We start from the raw sequence: 19,543 nt of genomic DNA on the forward strand, positions 1-19,543 counted from the left end.
CATACCATCTCCTCCATAAACTTAGAGTCTAATATTGAAGCCAGATAGGACTTTTGCCCCCACTGCTTCCCTGGGAAGGCTGTTCCAAAATTTCACTCCTCTGATGTTTAGAAACCTTCATCTAATTTCAAATCTAAACTTCCCAATGACCAGTTTATATCCATTTGTTCTTGTGTCCACATTGGTACTGAGCTTAAATAATTCCTCTCCGGTATTTATCCCTCAGATATATATATAGAGAGCAATCATATCTCCCCTCAACTCTCTTTTAGTTAGGCTAAACAAGCCAAGCTCTTTGAGTCTCCTTTCATAAGACAGGTTTTCCATTCCTCAGATCATCCTAGTAGCCTTTCTCTGTACCTGTTCCAGTTTGAATTCATCCTTCTTAAAAATGGGAGACCAGAACAGCACACAGTATTCCAAGTGAGGTCTCACCAGTGCCTTGTATAATGGTATTAAAACCTCTTTATCCCTCCTGGAAATGCCTCTCCTGATGCATCCCAAAATCACATTAGCTTTTTTCACAGCCCTATCACATTGACAGCTCATAGTCATCCTATGATCAACCAATACTCCAAGGTCCTTCTCCTCCTCCGTTACTTCTAATTGATGCGTCCCGAGCTTATAACTAAAATCTTGTTATTAATCCCTAAATGCATAACCTTACTCTTCTCACAATTAAATTTCATCCTGTTACTATTACTCCAGTTTACAAGGTCATCCAAATCTTCCTGTATGATATCCTTTATGATATCCTGGTCTCTCTCTAAATCGGCAATACCTCCCAGCTTTGTATCATCCGCAAACTTTATTAGCACTTTTCCACTTTTTGTGCCGGGTCAGTAATAAAAAAATTAAATAAGATAGGGATCAATTGAGATCAGAGGAACTCCACTGGTAACCTCCCTCCAGCTGGACAGTTCACCTTTCAGGAGGATCTGCTGTAGTCTCCTTGTTAACCAATTCCTTATCCACATTTCAATTTTCATATTGATCCCCATTTTTTCCAATTTAACTAATAATTCCCCATGTGGCATGGTATCAAACGCCTTACTGAACTCTAGGTAAATTAGATCCACTGCGTTTCCTTTATCTAAAAGATCTGTGACTTTCTCAAAGAAGGAGATCAGGTTGCTTTGGCACGATCTACCTTTTGTAAAACCATGTTGTATTTTGTCCCACTTACCATTGACCTCAATGTCCTTAACTATTTTTTCCTTCAAATTTTTTTCCAAAATCTTGCATACTACAGATGTCAAACTAACTGGCCTGTAGTTACCTGGATCACTTTTTTTCCCCCCCTTTCTTAAAAATAGGAACGATGTTAGCAATTCTCCAATCACACTGTACAACCCCTGAATTTACAGATTCATTAAAAATTCTTGCTAATGAGCTTGCAATTTCAGGTGCCAATTCCTTTAATATTCTTGGATGAAGATTATCTGGGCCCCCCGATTTAGTCCCATTAAACTGTTTGAGTTTTGCTTCTACCTCAGATATGGTAATATCTACCTCCATATCCTCATTCCCATTTGTCATGCTACCATTATCCCTAAGATCCTCTTTAGCCTTATTAAAGACTGAGGCAAAGTATTTGCTTAGATATTGGGCCATGCCTAGATTATCCTTGAAGTCCACTGCATCCTCAGTGTTTAGCAGTCCCACTTTTGTTTTCTTCTTATTTATATAGCTATTGAACTTTTTACTATTGGGTTTAATTCCCTTTGCAAGGTCCAACTCTACTTGACTTTTAGCCTGTCTCACTTTATCCCTACATGTTCTCACGTCAATAAGGTAGCTTTCCTTGCTGATCCCTCCCATCTTCCACTCCCTGTATGCTTTCTACTTTTTCTTAATAACTTCTCCGAGATGCTTGCTCATCCAGCTTGGTCTACAACTCCTTCCTATGAATTTTTTCCCCTTTCTTGGGATTCAGGCTTTTGATAGCTTCTGCAGCTTTGATTTAAAGTATTCCCAGGCCTCCTCTACCTTTAGATCCATAAGTTCTTCAATCCAATCCTCTTCCCTAACTACTTTCCTTAATTTTTGAAAGTCAGCCCTTTTGAAATCAAAAACCCTAGTTGCAGATTTATTTTTGTTAATCCTTCCATTCAGTTTGAACTGAATTAGTTCATGATCACTTGAACCAAGATTGTCCCCTACAACCATTTCTTTTATGAGGTCCTCACTACTCACCAAAACCAAATCTAACATGGCATCCCCTCTAGTCGGTTCAGCAACTACTTGATGAAGGAATCCATCAGCTATCGCATCTAGAAAAATCTGAGCCCTATTATTATTACTAGCACTCGTCCTCCAGTCTATATTTAGGAAGTTAAAGTCTCCCATGATCACGCAATTTCCATTAGTATTTACTTCATTAAAAACATTAAAGAGGGCTCTATCCATATCCAAATTAGATCCTGGCAGACTATAGCACACCCCAAGCACTATCCCAGGGGAGGCTCTACTAGTTTTCTTCCCCAGTGTAATTTTTGCCCAGACGGACTCTGTCTTATCCATTCTATCGCTTCTTATTTCTTTACATTCTACCTCATCATTGATATACAATGCTACTCCACCACCTTTACCTTTATTTCTGTCTTTCCTAAACAGCACATACCCTTCAATACCTGTAGTCCAGTCATGACTACTATTCCACCATGTTTCTGTTATCCCTATAATATCTGGTTTCACTTCCTGCACCAGTAGCTCTAGTACCTCCATTTTGTTACCTAGGCTCCTCGCATTGGTGTACAAACATCTTAATTTTTGCTGTTTGGTCTAGCTCACATTCTGTATCTTATTAGGCATGGTCATTCTACAGCCAGTATAACCTATTAGACTGGTATCCACACCGCCCTCACTCCTTATATACATTCTCCTACCCACGGCTGTATCCATTCTTACTTCATCTTCTTCCCTCTCAATGCTAAAATCTGGCATGGAGATTTTCTGGACATCTCCCATCCATCTCCCCCCAATTCCTAGTTTAAAGCTCTCTTTATCAGTTGTGCCAGCCTCGATCCTAGAAGTCTATTTCCTTCCCTACTCAGATGAAGTCCATCCCGAGAGAACTGTCCTCTGTCCATGAATGCCTCCCAGTGGCCATACATCCCAAAGCCCTCCTTATAGCACCACTGCGTAAGCCATCTGTTGATTGTCATAATCTTTTCACAACTTTGTTGCCCTTCTCTAGGAACAGGCAGAATCCCACTAAAGATCACCTGAGCCTCGATTTCCTTAAGCATCTTCCCCAGCATAGCATAATCTCCCTTCATATGTTCCAATGAGAATCTAGGTTTCAGAGTAGCAGCCGTGTTAGTCTGTATTCGCAAAAAGAAAAGGAGTACTTGTGGCACCTTAGAGACTAACAAATTTATTAGAGCATAAGCTTTCGTGAGCTACAGCTCACTTCATCGGATGCATTTGGTGGAAAAAACAGAGGAGAGATTTATATACACACACACAGAGAACATGAAACAATGGGTTTATCATACACTCTGTAAGGAGAGTGATCACTTAAGATAAGCCATCACCAACAGCGGGGGGGGAAGGAGGAAAACCTTTCATGGTGACAAGCAGGTAGGCTAATTCCAGCAGTTAACAAGAATATCAGAGGAACAGTGGGGGGTGGGGTGGGAGGGAGAAATACCATGGGGAAATAGTTTTACTTTGTGTAATGACTCATCCATTCCCAGTCTCTATTCAAGCCTAAGTTAATTGTATCCAGTTTGCAAATTAATTCCAATTCAGCAGTCTCTCGTTGGAGTCTGTTTTTGAAGCTTTTTTGTTGAAGTATAGCCACTCTTAGGTCTGTGATCGAGTGACCAGAGAGATTGAAGTGTTCTCCAACTGGTTTTTGAATGTTATAATTCTTGACGTCTGATTTGTGTCCATTCATTCTTTTACGTAGAGACTGTCCAGTTTGGCCAATGTACATGGCAGAGGGGCATTGCTGGCACATGATGGCATATATCACATTGGTAGATGCGCAGGTGAACGAGCCTCTGATAGTGTGGCTGATGTGATTAGGCCCTATGATGGTATCCCCTGAATAGATATGTGGACAGAGTTGGCAACGGGCTTTGTTGCAAGGATAGGTTCCTGGGTTAGTGGTTCTGTTGTGTGGTGTGTGGTTGCTGGTGAGTATTTGCTTCAGATTGGGGGGCTGTCTGTAAGCAAGGACTGGTCTGTCTCCCAAGATCTGAGAGAGCGATGGCTCGTCCTTCAGGATAGGTTGTAGATCCTTGATGATGCGTTGGAGAGGTTTTAGTTGGGGGCTGAAGGTGATGGCTAGTGGCGTTCTGTTGTTTTCTTTGTTGGGCCTGTCCTGTAGTAGGTGACTTCTGGGTACTCTTCTGGCTCTGTCAATCTGTTTCTTCACTTCAGCAGGTGGGTATTGTAGTTGTAGGAATGCATGATAGAGATCTTGTAGGTGTTTGTCTCTGTCTGAGGGGTTGGAGCATATGTGGTTATATCGTAGCGCTTGGCTGTAGACAATGGATTGAGTGGTATGATCTGGATGAAAGCTAGAGGCATGTAGGTAGGAATAGCGGTCAGTAGGTTTCCGATATAGGGTGGTGTTTATATGACCATCGCTTATTAGCACCATAGTGTCCAGGAAGTGGATCTCTTCTGTGGACTGGTCCAGGCTGAGGTTGATGGTGGGATGGAAATTGTTGAAATCATGGTGGAATTCCTCAAGAGCTTCTTTTCCATGGGTCCAGATGATAAAGATGTCATCAATGTAGCGCAAGTAGAGTAGGGGCATTAGGGGACGAGAGCTGAGGAAGCGTTGTTCTAAGTCAGCCATAAAAATGTTGGCATACTGTGGGGCCATGCGGGTACCCATCGCAGTGCCGCTGATTTGAAGGTATACATTGTCACCAAATGTGAAATAGTTATGGGTCAGGACAAAGTCACAAAGTTCTGCCACCAGGTTAGCCATGACAGTATTGGGGATACTGTTCCTGACGGCTTGTAGTCCATCTTTGTGTGGAATGTTGGTGTAGAGGGCTTCTACATCCATAGTGGCTAGGATGGTGTTTTTAGGAAGATCACCAATGGACTGTAGTTTCCTCAGGAAATCGGTGGTGTCTCGAAGATAGCTGGGAGTGCTGGTAACGAAGGGCCTGAGGAGGGAGTCTACATAGCCAGACAATCCTGCTGTCAGGGTGCCAATGCCTGAGATGATGGGGCGTCCAGGATTTCCAGGTTTATGGATCTTGGGTAGCAGATAGAATACCCCAGGTCGGGGCTCCAGGGGTGTGTCTGTGCGGATTTGTTCTTGTGCTTTTTCAGGGAGTTTCTTGAGCAAATGCTGTAGTTTCTTTTGGTAACTCTCAGTGGGATCAGAGGGTAATGGCTTGTAGAAATTGGTGTTGGAGAGCTGCCTAGTAGCCTCTTGTTCATACTCCGACCTATTCATGATGACGACAGCACCTCCTTTGTCAGCCTTTTTGATTATGATGTCAGAGTTGTTTCTGAGGCTGTGGATGGCACTGTGTTCTGCATGGCTGAGGTTATGGGGTAAGCGATGCAAAGCCCGTTGCCAACTCTGTCCACATATCTATTCAGGGGATACCATCATAGGGCCTAATCACATCAGCCACACTATCAGAGGCTCGTTCACCTGCGCATCTACCAATGTGATATATGCCATCATGTGCCAGCAATGCCCCTCTGCCATGTACATTGGCCAAACTGGACAGTCTCTACGTAAAACAATGAATGGACACAAATCAGACGTCAAGAATTATAACATTCAAAAACCAGTTGGAGAACACTTCAATCTCTCTGGTCACTCGATCACAGACCTAAGAGTGGCTATACTTCAACAAAAAAGCTTCAAAAACAGACTCCAACGAGAGACTGCTGAATTGGAATTAATTTGCAAACTGGATACAATTAACTTAGGCTTGAATAGAGACTGGGAATGGATGAGTCATTACACAAAGTAAAACTATTTCCCCATGGTATTTCTCCCTCCCACCCCACCCCCCACTGTTCCTCTGATATTCTTGTTAACTGCTGGAATTAGCCTACCTGCTTGTCACCATGAAAGGTTTTCCTCCTTCCCCCCGCCCCCCCGCTGTTGGTGATGGCTTATCTTAAGTGATCACTCTCCTTACAGTGTGTATGATAAACCCATTGTTTCATGTTCTCTGTGTGTGTGTATATAAATCTCTCCTCTGTTTTTTCCACCAAATGCATCCGATGAAGTGAGCTGTAGCTCACGAAAGCTTATGCTCTAATAAATTTGTTAGTCTCTAAGGTGCCACAAGTACTCCTTTAATGAGAATCTAGCTGTATCATTTGTTCCCACATGAAGGATAATTAGGGGATTCTTTCTCTCTCCCTTTAGGATCCTTTTCAACCTCAGGTCTACATCCTGTATCTTAGCACCTGGAAGACAGCACACCCTTCTATTCTCTGGATCAGCTCTGGTTACAGGCCTGTCTATTCTTCTCAGTAAAGAGTCCCTTATCACATAGACCTGACTTTTCCTGGTGATGGTGCTATTCTCCAGTCTATCCCCTGTTCCCTCTGGCTGCAAGTTCTTTCCATTCCTATTCTCCCTTGTAATCCTCCTCAACACATCCTGTATCCTCCTGGGGCTCATATTTGGTGTAGTCTCCATTGACTCTTTCCCTTTTCCTACAGGACTAGCCACTCTTCTCTTCTTCCTTGCCTTACCACCTTCAGTGACTACCTGCTGAGCCCCTTCTTCGTTTTCCAACTCTGTAAACCTGTTCTTGAGCTCTATTTCTCCTTCACTAGCCCATCTTTTCCTCTGCCTGGTTCTTTTAGTCACATGCTTCCACTGACCACTTTCCTTACCCAGTCTCCCCTCAGAATTCCTCAGTCCTGCTTCCATCTGCAAGTCTGAGCTTTTCCCCTCATGTCTTTGCTCCATAATCTGCTCAAACCCTTTTCTAAACTCAACCAGACTTTCCACCTGCATCTCCAAACCTTGGATCTTTTCCTCCATCAGCTCTTAAGGAGGAGGAGGTAGGAATAGGGGGAATAGCGAAGAGAAATGAGAATGGGGAATGGAGACACTGGCAAGACTCTGTGGCATCAGAGCTGGGAAGGGGGATAAGGGGTAAATGCTCTGTGATGTCAGAGCTGGGAACAGAACACTGGGAAACAGACTTTGCCGGCTTGTAGAGCTATGGACATGTTTGCTTGAAACTAACCCCAATAAACATTGCATTGTCTACATTTTGAACTTCTTGTCTTTTGCTGCTTGCTGTCTGTATGACGACAAGAACCAGGGAAGTGGGAGGGTGAAGGGAAAGCCCTCTAACACTAAATAAAATCAAAGACAGCAAGAGAGAAATACTTCCAGACTGAGACAACATTTATGTTAATAACCATCACCAGCCCATCAGGATATTCAATCATAAGTAAGGTGGTGTCATACATTGTGCTTTATTAGATGAGCCGAGATGACAGGACCATGCATGAGCTTCCATGCTTGTTAGTACCCTACAAGAAGAATGAGAAAAAGAGGGAGCAGAGTTAGCAAGGCAACAGGGGAAGTAGTATTTGGGGGGTGATGAGAAGACTTGCAGGAGGAAGCAGTCATCGGGTGGTTCTCTTAAGCCCATCTTGAGCTGCTTTTCCCTGTCTAGAACACATCCCCATCTTTGCATGACAAAAATATTTCAGAAGCTAGTAGGCACAAACTTGAACTCACTACTCTCATCACACTAGCATGTGAACTTTTCAAGGTACACTCCAGTTGTCTCAACCAAATGTTAGTTTGTGAAGCAAAGCTTTGGTTGAAGTCATAGCCCATGCTATGAAGAAAAGTTGTGTTTGGGCTGGTTGAGAAGGGGCAGAGAGGGGGATGGGGATGGGACAGTTTGCCCACTATGGAAATATCAAAAAATACCATGCAGTATACCTCTTAAATGTGAATACACATTAGTAAGGCTGATTTTAAAATGGTAAGCAATTTCCAAGGAAGTTTGAATGAAACAAAACACTCTTTTCCCCCCAAAAATAAGAAAATGTTTGATTTTTCATCAAAATAAGAAATCACTTTTTTTCTCATTTTAAAGGGAATCGTGTTTGTTCAATGGGAGTTCCTACCTTATTTTCATAATGGGAAAAGGAGAGAAATGGTGATCCCTCTGGCCCCCATCCTCCAAATCTTTATAATTGGAATGAAAACACAAAATGATGTTTTTTGTCATGAAAATGAAACAAAAAAGAAATTACCAAACAAGAACACACACACACACACACGCTATTTTTCACTGATAACACTTTGACAAAAAATTTTTAACCATTTCTACACATTAGTTATATATTTTGATGTCTAGGTACCTTTCTGTAATTGTTACAAAATAATTCTATAACCTTAAATTTTATTGAAACGAATTAACATTAGTTTCCCAGTTTACAGCAGAATTCCATACTGCTTTGGTGTATAAAGGTCTTGTTCCTGCAAATACTTATGCAACTATGCATGTCCTTAAAGTTAAGCGCATGCAGGTGTGTATGCTGGATCAGGGCCTTATATGAGTGAGAATTTTGCACTAGAAAATGTCTTAGTATTATAGGGGGTATTCCAATGAATTCTTGGATTTGGTTTGGAAAAATATGTTTTATCTAAGCCAAAAAAACCAACCCTTTAAGAAAGAGAAACATATGAATACCTGGGCTCAATTAAAATGACAGACGTAAATTATACATAACATAAGTACTCTTGATATGCTAGTAGGCTATATGTATTATCAACCAATGCTTTCATGTTGGGAGCATGCATCACTAAGAAACATTTTAAATTAAAAGGATGCAAAGTGGTCACAATGCAAATATAGAGACATTGAAAAGATGATGAGGCTATTGAAAACTGTTTAAGTGCTGCATTTTAAGATGGCATAATGTATGAAAAATCGTTATGCAATTATGAGAATTGAGCAAGGTTGAATCTAATGCTCAATACAGTTACTGTTATTCTTCAATGTTTGCTTAAAGTTCTGAGAATGACAATTCTTATTTATTCAGATTAATTAATTTGATAATCAAATAAATGTTTTGGATAAATTCCCCCTTCCCATACCTATGGCAAGCAGTTACTTTCAGTTCACCTGCATCACAGTGACATCATTGGGATCATATCAGTTTTCAACACCAAGAAACATTCAAACTAGGGCTGTTGTTTCATTGCAGCTAACTCATGCAATTTACTCAAAAAATTGATAGTGATTAAAAAAAATAATCACGATTAATCGCAATTTTAATCATATTGAAAATTTTTAAAAAATCCCAAAAATTTAATTTCAATTGGTATTCTATTGTTCAATTGATTTCAATTACAACACAGAATACAAAGTGTACACTGTTCACTTTGTATTCTTTTTTATTACAAAATATTTTCATTGTAAAAATGATAAACAGTATTTTTCAATTCACTTTGTACAAATACTGTATTGCAATCTCTTTATCATGAGAGTGAAACTTAAAAATAGATTTTTTTTGTTACATAACTGCACTCAGAAACAGAAACAATGCAAAACTTCAGAGCCTCCAAGTCCACTCAGTCCTACTTCTTGTTCAGCCAATCGCTAAGACAAACAAGTTTGTCTACATTTACAAGAGATAATGCTGCTGTAAATACTTCTTATTTACAATGTCACCAGAAACTGAGAACAGGCGTTCGCAGAGCAGTGTTGTAGCTGGCATTACAAGGTATTTATGTGCCAGATATGCTAAACATTTGTATGCCCCTTCATGCTTCGACCACCATTCCAGAGGACATGCTTCCATGCTGATCATGCTCACTAAAAAAAAAAAAAAAAAGTGTTAGATTTTTTGACTGAAGTCCTTGGGGGGAGAATTGTACGTCTCCTGTTCTGTTTTACTTATATTCTGCCAAATATTTCATGTTACAGTAGTTTTGGATGATGACTTAACGCATGTTAATTTTAAGAATATTTTCGCTGCAGATTTGACAAAATGCTAAGAAGGTACCAATGTGAGATTTGTAAAGATAGCTACAGCACTCAACCCAAGGTTTAAGAATCTGAAGTGCCTTCCAAAATCTGAGAGGGAAGCTTTCAGAAGTCTTAAGAGCAACACTCTGATGCGGAAACTACAGCACCAAACCACCAAAAAAGAAAATCAACCTTCTGCTGGTGGCATCCGACTCAGATGATGAAAATGAACATGCGTCGGTCTGCACTGCTTTCGATTATCATCAAGCAGAACCTGTTATGAGCATGGACGCATGTCTTCTGGAATGGTGGTTGAAGCATGAAGGGACATAAGAATCTATAGAGCATCTGGCATGTAAATATCTTGCCATGCCAGCTACAACACTGCTATGCAAATACCAGTTCTCACTTTCTGGTGACATTGTAAACAAGAAATGGGCAGCATTATCTCCAGCAAATGTAAACAAACTTGTTTGTTTTAGCGATTGGCAAAACAAGAAATAGGACTGAGAGGGGGTGGAAGGCTCTAAAGTTTTACATTGTTTTATTTTTTAATGCAGTTATTTTTTGTATATAATTTTACATTTGCAAGTTCAATTTTCATGATAAAGAGATTGCACTACAGTACTTTTATTAGGTGAATTGAAAAATACTATTTCTTTTGTATTTTTATAGTGCAAAAATTTGTAATCAAAATATTCAGTGAGCACTGTACACTTTGTATTTTGTGTTATAATTGAAATCAATAGATTTGAAAATGTAGAAAACATCCAAAAATATTTAAATAGTATTCTATTATTGTTTAACAGTGTGATTAATCACAATTAATTTTTTAAATTACTTAACAGTCCTAATTAAAACCATTCTGTGATCGTGCTTTGCAAGATTATGACTTCTGTCACTATCCCACATCTGAAGATAAACTGTAGCTCATTATGTGATGTTTGCCTATAGAAGTGTCCTGAAGAATCTTTGTATTTTGAAGAATTGGAAATGAAATATTCTTGTATTATAAAGAACTTTTAATTAACGAAATCCTGGAGAATTTCTGCTAAAAGCTATCAGTGTGATAATGTGTGAATAGTTTGTATTACACCATTCACATAAATGAAGGCAAATTTTCAATAGAGAAAATATTTTTCTCACAACACAAAGGCACACAACTTCTCCTTACTGCACTTGCTTTTAGAAGTCATCATATTATACATTACGTTTTATTAGGCTGCATTTTTGTGTGTGTGAGAAAGGCTTCCTTTTGTTTTGTGCTATATCATGGCATTGAGCATCAGGTAAGGCTTTTGAATTGAAAGTCCCCAGATTTACAGGTTTCGCCTACTGGCAGGCTTTTCCCAGTGGGAAGCCAACTCAGGCAATTTAGTCTTAATAGCTCAAATTTGTTGACCTTCAGTTCGTTCTGTAGAGCCTATTTACTGAGCTTTTAACAAGCAGTAGGGGTGAATTGGTAGGGTCTTAGGTGTTGGAGTGGTTTACAAGACATTATGTTAGTTTAGGTTCATTTCTATAAAGTGCTTTCATTACACATACTCAGGCTTTTTGGAAACCACATTATATAAACCAGAAAAAACAAGCAAATATGCTACCATAGATTTTAAATTAAAAGTATGTTTCTTCAATAATTAGTTTATTGAAGTATCTCCCTTTCTGACCAGTATTTTCCCAGAATTAATTCTTTGGCTTTAACACACCACACTTAAGGTTTCTCCAAATAATGTATAGAATATAAGCACTGATGAACTAAGGCATGTACCCACTTGACTAATATTTTGTAGAACATACATATGTAATACATATGTAGAAATCAGGTGATAAGGGTTTGAATCCCATCCCTGACAAACCTTTGCTTAATGGCTTTGGACAAGTCAAGTTAATCATTCTGTATTTTAGGGCTTGTCTTCACTATGGAGCTAAATCAGCATTGCTACATTTTATGCAGCGGCATTGATTTAACAGCTCTAATGAAGATACACTCAATCAATGGGAGAGTGCTCTCCCATTGATTTCTGTTCTCCACCTCAATTAGAGGCGGAAGCAATGTCAGTGGGAGAGCATCTCCCGTCAACATAGCATAGTGTGGACCCTGCGGTCAGTAGATCTAAGCTACGCTGATTTGAGTTATGCTACAAATGTAACTCAAATTGCATAGCTTAGATCAACTGGCAGCTGTAGTGTAGACCAAGCCTTAGTCTTCCCATCTGTAAAATAGGGAATGAAGAATTCTGAAACTTTGAAAGATACCAAAGATTGGAACTGGCACAAAACAGAATGGTCAGCCTTTAGCCAGCTCTAGTTTTAATTGAAAGAGCAAAAAAACATTTTTTGTGTCCTCCCTCCCCCCCGTCCTGGAAGAGGTGTTTAAAGTCTACAAGTCTTTGTGTAGCAAGAGCGCCTTGGTCTCAGAGCCCTGAACCTGGATCCAAAAAGCCTTTTTTCAAAAAAGTCTACATTGGCAATGAAACATCTCCACGAAACATTTTAGCATTGATGAAAATGCATGTTTTGATGAAATTTCATCTAGGTGAAAGTGTTCTAACTGGTTCTAAATAAAACCTGAAAACTTTCTTCCAAAACTGATTTTTTGGGCAAAATTTTCCTTTTTGTTGAAAACACATTTTCACTCTGAGAATTGAGCCTGAGATCACGCAGTGCTGTTAAGTGGCAGAAACAATAACGAGTAATAAGATCACTGCTTTACCTTTTCTATAATGCTAGTACTGTATTAACTTTTCTCTTAGTGAGCCATGTCCATTAAAGTACAATCAAAATTAAAATTGTTCCACAAAGAACTAAAATGTTTTGATCGAGAACTTCCTTAATGAGTCAAAATTTTGCCTCCTTGGAACCAATGGGAGTTTTACCATTAATTTCAATGAGTCCAGAAGTTCACACACACAATTTATATTAACTCATTTAAGCTGATTTGCACATTAAAATTGGAGATGCATGTGCAACACAAGCCCCTTACAAGACAAAGGGTTCTGCTCTTCCTGGGAGTCTGATACATAGCTCCTATAATCCCATTAAAATTTATGGGCACATGCATCTTGATCTCACTTTTTTCAGTTTCTAGAAACTTGAACAAAAACCCTCAATTTCAACATAGTGGGAGTCACAGCTTTCACAGTGTTTCTATATTGGGTCTGCATGCTTGCTGTTATCTTTAGACACTTCTCTTTCTGGCTTAATTTAAATGAGCTTTCTAACACAGATACATGAATAATTTCATAATAAGTACAAATAATTAAAGAAAAATCTCCCTTATCACAAGTCCTCCTTTCAGTATTAGAGCATTATGGGGCTTTTTGAGTGCTGTACATTGAGCAGAAAGATTGCCACTAAAATTGACATTAGCTAATGTGCTCTAATCTTTTTCTTAGGCTCAAGTGACAACACACACATTTATGGAAGGTCTCTTTTTCCCCTCCTATCATCTATTTGTTTGAAGAGCATAGGATTTAACTAGCACCAGAAGTACCAGTAACTCAACATCCAGTCAATTACCTCAAGAAATACACGTTTCTCTACCAGGATAGGACTGATGCAATGATTATTCTGACAATTATGGGCTAAATCGTGACTTTGACACAAGCCCCCTGTACTGCGGAGTGCATTGTTATACTGCCTCAGCGACAGCTCAGCAAGTCACAATCTGCCTCCAGATTTCTTGCTGCTCTAGGCGATGTGGGTTAGAACATATTCCAGATATAGAGCTAGCGCAGGGTAACATATCACACAGCTGCATTGCCCAGTTCATTAGATCCAAGACTCTACCCCCTTCCCATTTCTACCTACTGACTTGCTTTGGAGAGGGAGCAGTGGTTCTGAAGAAGCTCCCACTTCCTTGCATTACTTTCCACCCAACGTATGCCCCCCTGTGTGAGCATAAAGTGTGACCCTCCATCAGGCCTATACTTGTCACAGTAAGTTAAGTGCAAAAAGTAACTGCATTATCAGCACCCTATCTCCATGTTTCCAGGTATCAACATTTTTGTAGTGGTCCTCACAAAACCACCTCCCCAACCTACAAGCATATGAAGGCATAGAGGTTCCTGTGTGGGTATTGTTTCTGTCACCCAACTGAGCAACTGAAACCTTTCAAGCAGGATAATTAAGTAATAAATGATTAACAACTACTCCTTTTTATGCAGGACTACGGATGTTGACAAACAAATACAGGGTTTTTTTTTTTTGTCTGAAGAACAGACAATCATGCAAACAGAAACATTTTGAAATACATTTTCATAATAAAGAGGTATGAACATGGTCAAACCAATCAGCTATTTAGAGCATGAGTGAATTTGTGGAGCATTGTTTTTGCAGTACTAAGGTACGGTACAAGCCACAAAAATACTTAGGCACCTAATTGAGGCTTTGTGGATTCCACTGTTTCCATGATTTTCTAGGTGCCTACATGTTAGGCATTGCAAAGCATGTCCCTCGGCATGTGCCACTTCCCGCGGCCCGCATTGCCCTGGAATGGCAAACTGTGGCCAGTGGGAGCTGCGATTGGCTGAACCTGCAGATGCAGATAAACAAACTGGCTTGGCCCACTAGTGGATTTCCCTGATGAGCTGTGTGCCAAAGGTTGCTGATCCCTGACCTAAGTCCCTTTGTGAATCTGGGACCCAGTCTTGCATTGGCATACTGAGTATTCCACTTCTAAATTGCCAGTGGAAATCCATCCCAGGATGGTAATAAGTTTTGTAACCAAAAGTTATTGCCATGTGTCTGATGGCTATTCTATAGACTATCTGAATTGAACTGATGATCTCAGTCCATTTCCTACTGGACTGGTGACTACAACAGAAAACTATCATCACACTTGACACTAATTGGCACCCTTATTTGTAGTCTCAGCAAAGAGACCAGGATGGAACAGGCTTAGATACAGAATTATCCTATCAAGCTCCTCCAGGACAGGTTTGCAAGAGATAGTTGCAAGGGGAAGCTTGTTTGACACTGGACATCCTGCATTTCTTCTCTGGATAAACAACTTTAGTCTCCAAGTAAAAAAATCTGGGCTTGGATTTAATAAAGTGCCTAAGGGAATTAGGTACTAAACTTCCATTTAAAAATCCTTTTTGCAAATGCCACTATTACCTTTAACAAATATGAAAAAATCACTTAAAAGAAGCAGCAGGAACAAGTGTTGCATAAATTATTCAAATGTAATACAAGGCATAATTAGTTCTGATAGGTTATATGTATTCATAAATGTTTTAGATGGATGCTATTCTTTTTTCGGAAAAAGCTTTCCAGGATGCTGAGTTTGCTGGAATCAGTACATGTACAACTACTGAGAAAAGAACAACTCTAATAAAAGAGATAGACTATACACCTTGTGACTTTACTATGCGAGTCAAAATATTAGGTCTTGTAATAGTCAATCGGTGCTGATTTGATTAACGGGTTTTTTTGTTTTTTTAAACACACATAAGAGAATGCAGGCCAAAGCCCACAGAGCACTGACAAAAGTTGAGATACAGCTAAAACTGAGCTGGGAATAAAACCATTTTTTTTCTAAATAGTGATTAGAGTGGAAGATTAGCCACTCTGGGATTTTTCAGTCCACAGTAACAGATGGCTAAGTTAGTGATGAGCCACTGAGGGGGCTGAAGAGTTGATTAGCAAGACTGACTGGATGCATGCATCCAGAAATTGGCAGAATGCCTGGTAAAAGCAGTGACCCGTCACTTTACTGAGACTTTAAAATATTAAGTGGACAATTCTCTCCTGAAGAAAATGTATTCTTTTCAAAAAGTTTTGACATGGAACCAATTGCATGATACTCATTTCTGTTTACTTTGAATATATGTATATATATTCCTTTCTCCCCACATCTTAGGTGTGCTTTAATATTCAAAAAGGATTGAATTTGATTTCATTAGACATACTTTTTTCCTTCAAGAAAAAACAGGTTGGCTTCAGTTTGTGACATGAGGTTGCCTTAATCATCTGAAGAGAAGGGAACTGGTATTGTTTGTTTTCAATATTGATCTCAGTGAAGCAATTGACAAGGTGTATATTTTTGGACAGTTCTGACCTCAACTCAGAACTAAAAACTCCAAAAAGCTTAATGCAGACGGAAAGAAGGTTTAGATCATTGGGGTGCTGACTTCAAAGATCTTACTCATTTAGGGTCAAATGCTACCACCTTTTCTCAATTGAGTACTACTTTATACATAGATTAATTTCATTTAGTAAAGTACTACCCAGTATGATGATAGCAGAATCTTGTCTTTGGAAAATGTTAATAGGGTCTTCACTGAGGAAAATTTGGTAATATTATGGGACAAGACTGAGCCAAATCTTCAGGTGGTGTAAATTGGTGTTGCTCAATTCACTTAATATCTTTCCTCCTTTTCTAATGCACCATGCAAATGAATAGCGATCTATCAAAGGTTAAATAGCAATAATGTGGGATTTATTATTTTACCATTAGAGTTTTATTATTTCAATGAGATCAAGATTAAGCCTATCACAGTAGTTCTCAAACTTTTGCATAACACTGAGTAAATGTTAATAGAGCTACTAGAGCTGTTTGAAAAAAGTACTTGAAACCAGAGAAAGATCCTAGTTTCACTGAATTTTCAAAAAAGCTGAGCATTTTATATAAAGTTATTTTCCACAACAGACTTTTAGAATAAGAATATTGCGATTTTACATGTGCATGCACACACGATATACATGTATAGATTACCCCACTGGCACTGTTTAACCAAGCAGCAACATATTAAGCAACACATATCCTGATCCCTAAACTCCAAGGTCCTATTTGAATCTTCCCTTAATCACCCCTGAATAGCAGTGTCAAGGTTCCTTCCCCACTCTGAACTCTAGGGTACAGATTTGGGGACCTGCATGAAAGATCCCCTAAGCTTATTCTTACCAGCTTAGGTTAAAAACTTCCCCAAGACAAACTTTGCCTTGTCCTTGAACCCTATGCTGCCACCACCAAGCGTGTAAAACAAAGAACAGGGAAAGAGCCCACTTGGAGATGTCTTCCCCCAAAATATCCCCCCCAATCCCTACACCCCCTTTCCTGGGGAAGGCTTGATAAAAATCCTCACCAATTTGTACAGATGAACACAGACCCAAACCCTTGGATCTTAACAATGAAAAAAAATCAATCAGGTTCTTAAAAGAAGAATTTTAATTAAAGAAAAAGATAAGAGAATCACCTCTGTAAAATCAGGATGGTAAATACCTTACAGGGTAATCAGATTCAAAACATTGAGAATCCCTCTCTGCAAAAGCTTAAGTTACAAAAAGACACAAAAACAGGAATATACATTCCCTCCAGCACAACTTATTTTACAAGCCATTAAACAAAAGAAAATCTAACGCATTTCTAGATAGATGACTTACTAACAAGTTCTAATACTCCATTCCTGTTCTGTTCCCGGCAAAAGTATCACAGACAGATAGACCGATCCTTTGTTCCCCCCACCTCCAGCTTTGAAAGTATCTTGTTTCCTCATTGGTCATTTTGTTCAGGTGCCAGCGAGGTTATCTTAGCTTCTTAACCCTTTACAGGTGAAAGTTTTGCCTCTGGCCAGGAGAGATTTTATAGCACTGTATACAGAAAGGTGGTTACCCTTCCCTTTATTTTTATGGCAAGCAGTGATTAAGATTACCCCTCCAATAGTCTAACCAATACCTCCAAGAATTCTGATAACCTGGTATCCTCCTGCAAGGTGTGCTATTCTATAAATAGGGTCCTACCAAATTCACAGCTATGAAAAACGTGTCAAGGACCATGAAATCTGGTCTCCCTCCATGAAATCTGTAGTCTGTATAGCATATGGTAAAAGCATACAGATTTCACAGGGGAGACCAGTGTTTCTCAAATTGGGGCTCCTGACCCAAAGAGGAGATGCAGGGGGGTCACAAGGTTATTTTAGGGACGTCATGGTAAATAAGGCTGTCTGAAGGCAGCACTATCGTCAGCAGCAGTGCAGAAGTAAGGGTAGCAGCACCAGAAACCTCTCCCCACAATAACCTTGTGACCCCCCATAACTCCTTTTTGGGTCAGGACCCCTACAATTACAAGACCATGAAATTTAAGATTTAAATAGCTCAAATCATTAAATTTATGATTTTTTGAAATCTTATGACTGAAATTCACCAAAATGGACCGTGAATTTGGTAGGGCCCTATCTATAAATGAACCAAAACAGAGTATGATGCTAACTCATAGTGTACCAAGACAACACAGATTGTAATATTGAGCTCTGAAATAGGTCAGATTTTGGGAGGGTTCACCTCTGCCTTTTGCTGGTAGTATTCCTAATTTACCAGCCTACTTGAAGTCAGGCCAACAGGCTTGTATCCTTTCCTGAATCAACCCTTTCTGCAAATAATTCATTCATTTAGCCCATCACCTGTAACTCACCAATCTTGTCTTTGTGCAACTACCCACTCTGAACTGAACTGAACCTTTAGAAGCTGAGCATGATCATGAGCACTAATGGGCTTGGCATATCAAAATATCGAGAGCCTCTGAACAAAAATCCAGCATATTATCTTGAAAACTGGAGTAATAGAAGTAGGATGGAATTTAATAGTGCAAAGTCATGCATTTAGCAAAAAATCCTATTAGTTCCTATAAGCTAGGGATGTATCAACTGAAAATAATGGAGGAGGAGAAATATGTGGGTATATTGGTTGATCACAGAATGACTGAGCTGCCAAAGGCTAATGCAGTCCTAGGATACATCAGGCAAGGTATTTCCAGTAGAGATAGGGAACTGTTAGTACCATTGTACAAGGCACTGGTGAGACCTCATCTGGAATACTCTGTGCAATTCTGGTCTCCCATGTTTAAGAAAGAATAATTTAATCTGAAACAGGTGCAGAGAGGGGCTACTAGAATGACCTGAGGAATGGAAAAGCTACTTTATGAGACGACACTCAGAGTTTGGCTTGTTTAACCTAACCAAAAGAAGACTGAGGGGGAAAGATATGATCGCTTTCTATAAATACCTCACAGGGATAAATACCAGGGAAGAAGCGGAGTTATTTAAGATAAGTGCCAATGTGGACATAAGAACAAATATGTGTAAACTGGCCAAAAAGTTTAGGCTTGACATTAGACAAAGGTTTCTAACCATCAGAGGAATGAAGTTCTGGAACAGCCTTCCAAGGGGAACAGTAGGTGCAAAAATCCTTACTGACTTCAAGACTGAGCTTGATATGTTTATGGAGGGGATGGGATGGTGAGATTGCCTACAATGACATGTGGCCCACTGGCTACTGCCATAGCTGCCCATTGGCTACTGCCAACTGCTGGAGACATGACATTAGATGGGGCGGGCTCCGAGTTACTACAGAGAATTCTTTCCCAGGTATCTGCCTAGTGGGTCTTGCCCACCTGCTTAGGGTCTAACTGATTGCCAAGAAATTTGGGGTTGACAAATTTTCCCCAGGATCAGATAGGCAGGGAACCTGGCGGGGGGGAGGGGAAGGGAGGGTTGCCTTCCTCAGTAGCATGGGGCACAGGTCACCTACAGGTTTCAACTAGCATAAATAGTGAATTTTCAGTAAGTTGAAGTCTTTAAACCATCATTTGA

At 39.7% G+C, this 19,543-nt stretch overlaps 1 long non-coding RNA gene across 1 annotated transcript; it reads right to left on the reverse strand.

Moving 5' to 3' along the window:
* Positions 1-17,101: 17,101 nt before the first annotated feature.
* On the reverse strand, positions 17,102-17,390 carry LOC122459681. The gene is made up of 2 exons (XR_006280505.1): positions 17,340-17,390; positions 17,102-17,227 (listed from the first exon to the last, which is right to left on the reverse strand). It is a non-coding gene; the product is annotated as an uncharacterized LOC122459681 (long non-coding RNA).
* Positions 17,391-19,543: the final 2,153 nt, after the last annotated feature.

This window comes from Dermochelys coriacea, chromosome 3 (genome assembly GCF_009764565.3).
Source record: "Dermochelys coriacea isolate rDerCor1 chromosome 3, rDerCor1.pri.v4, whole genome shotgun sequence".
Classification (NCBI taxonomy): Eukaryota; Metazoa; Chordata; order Testudines; family Dermochelyidae; genus Dermochelys; species Dermochelys coriacea.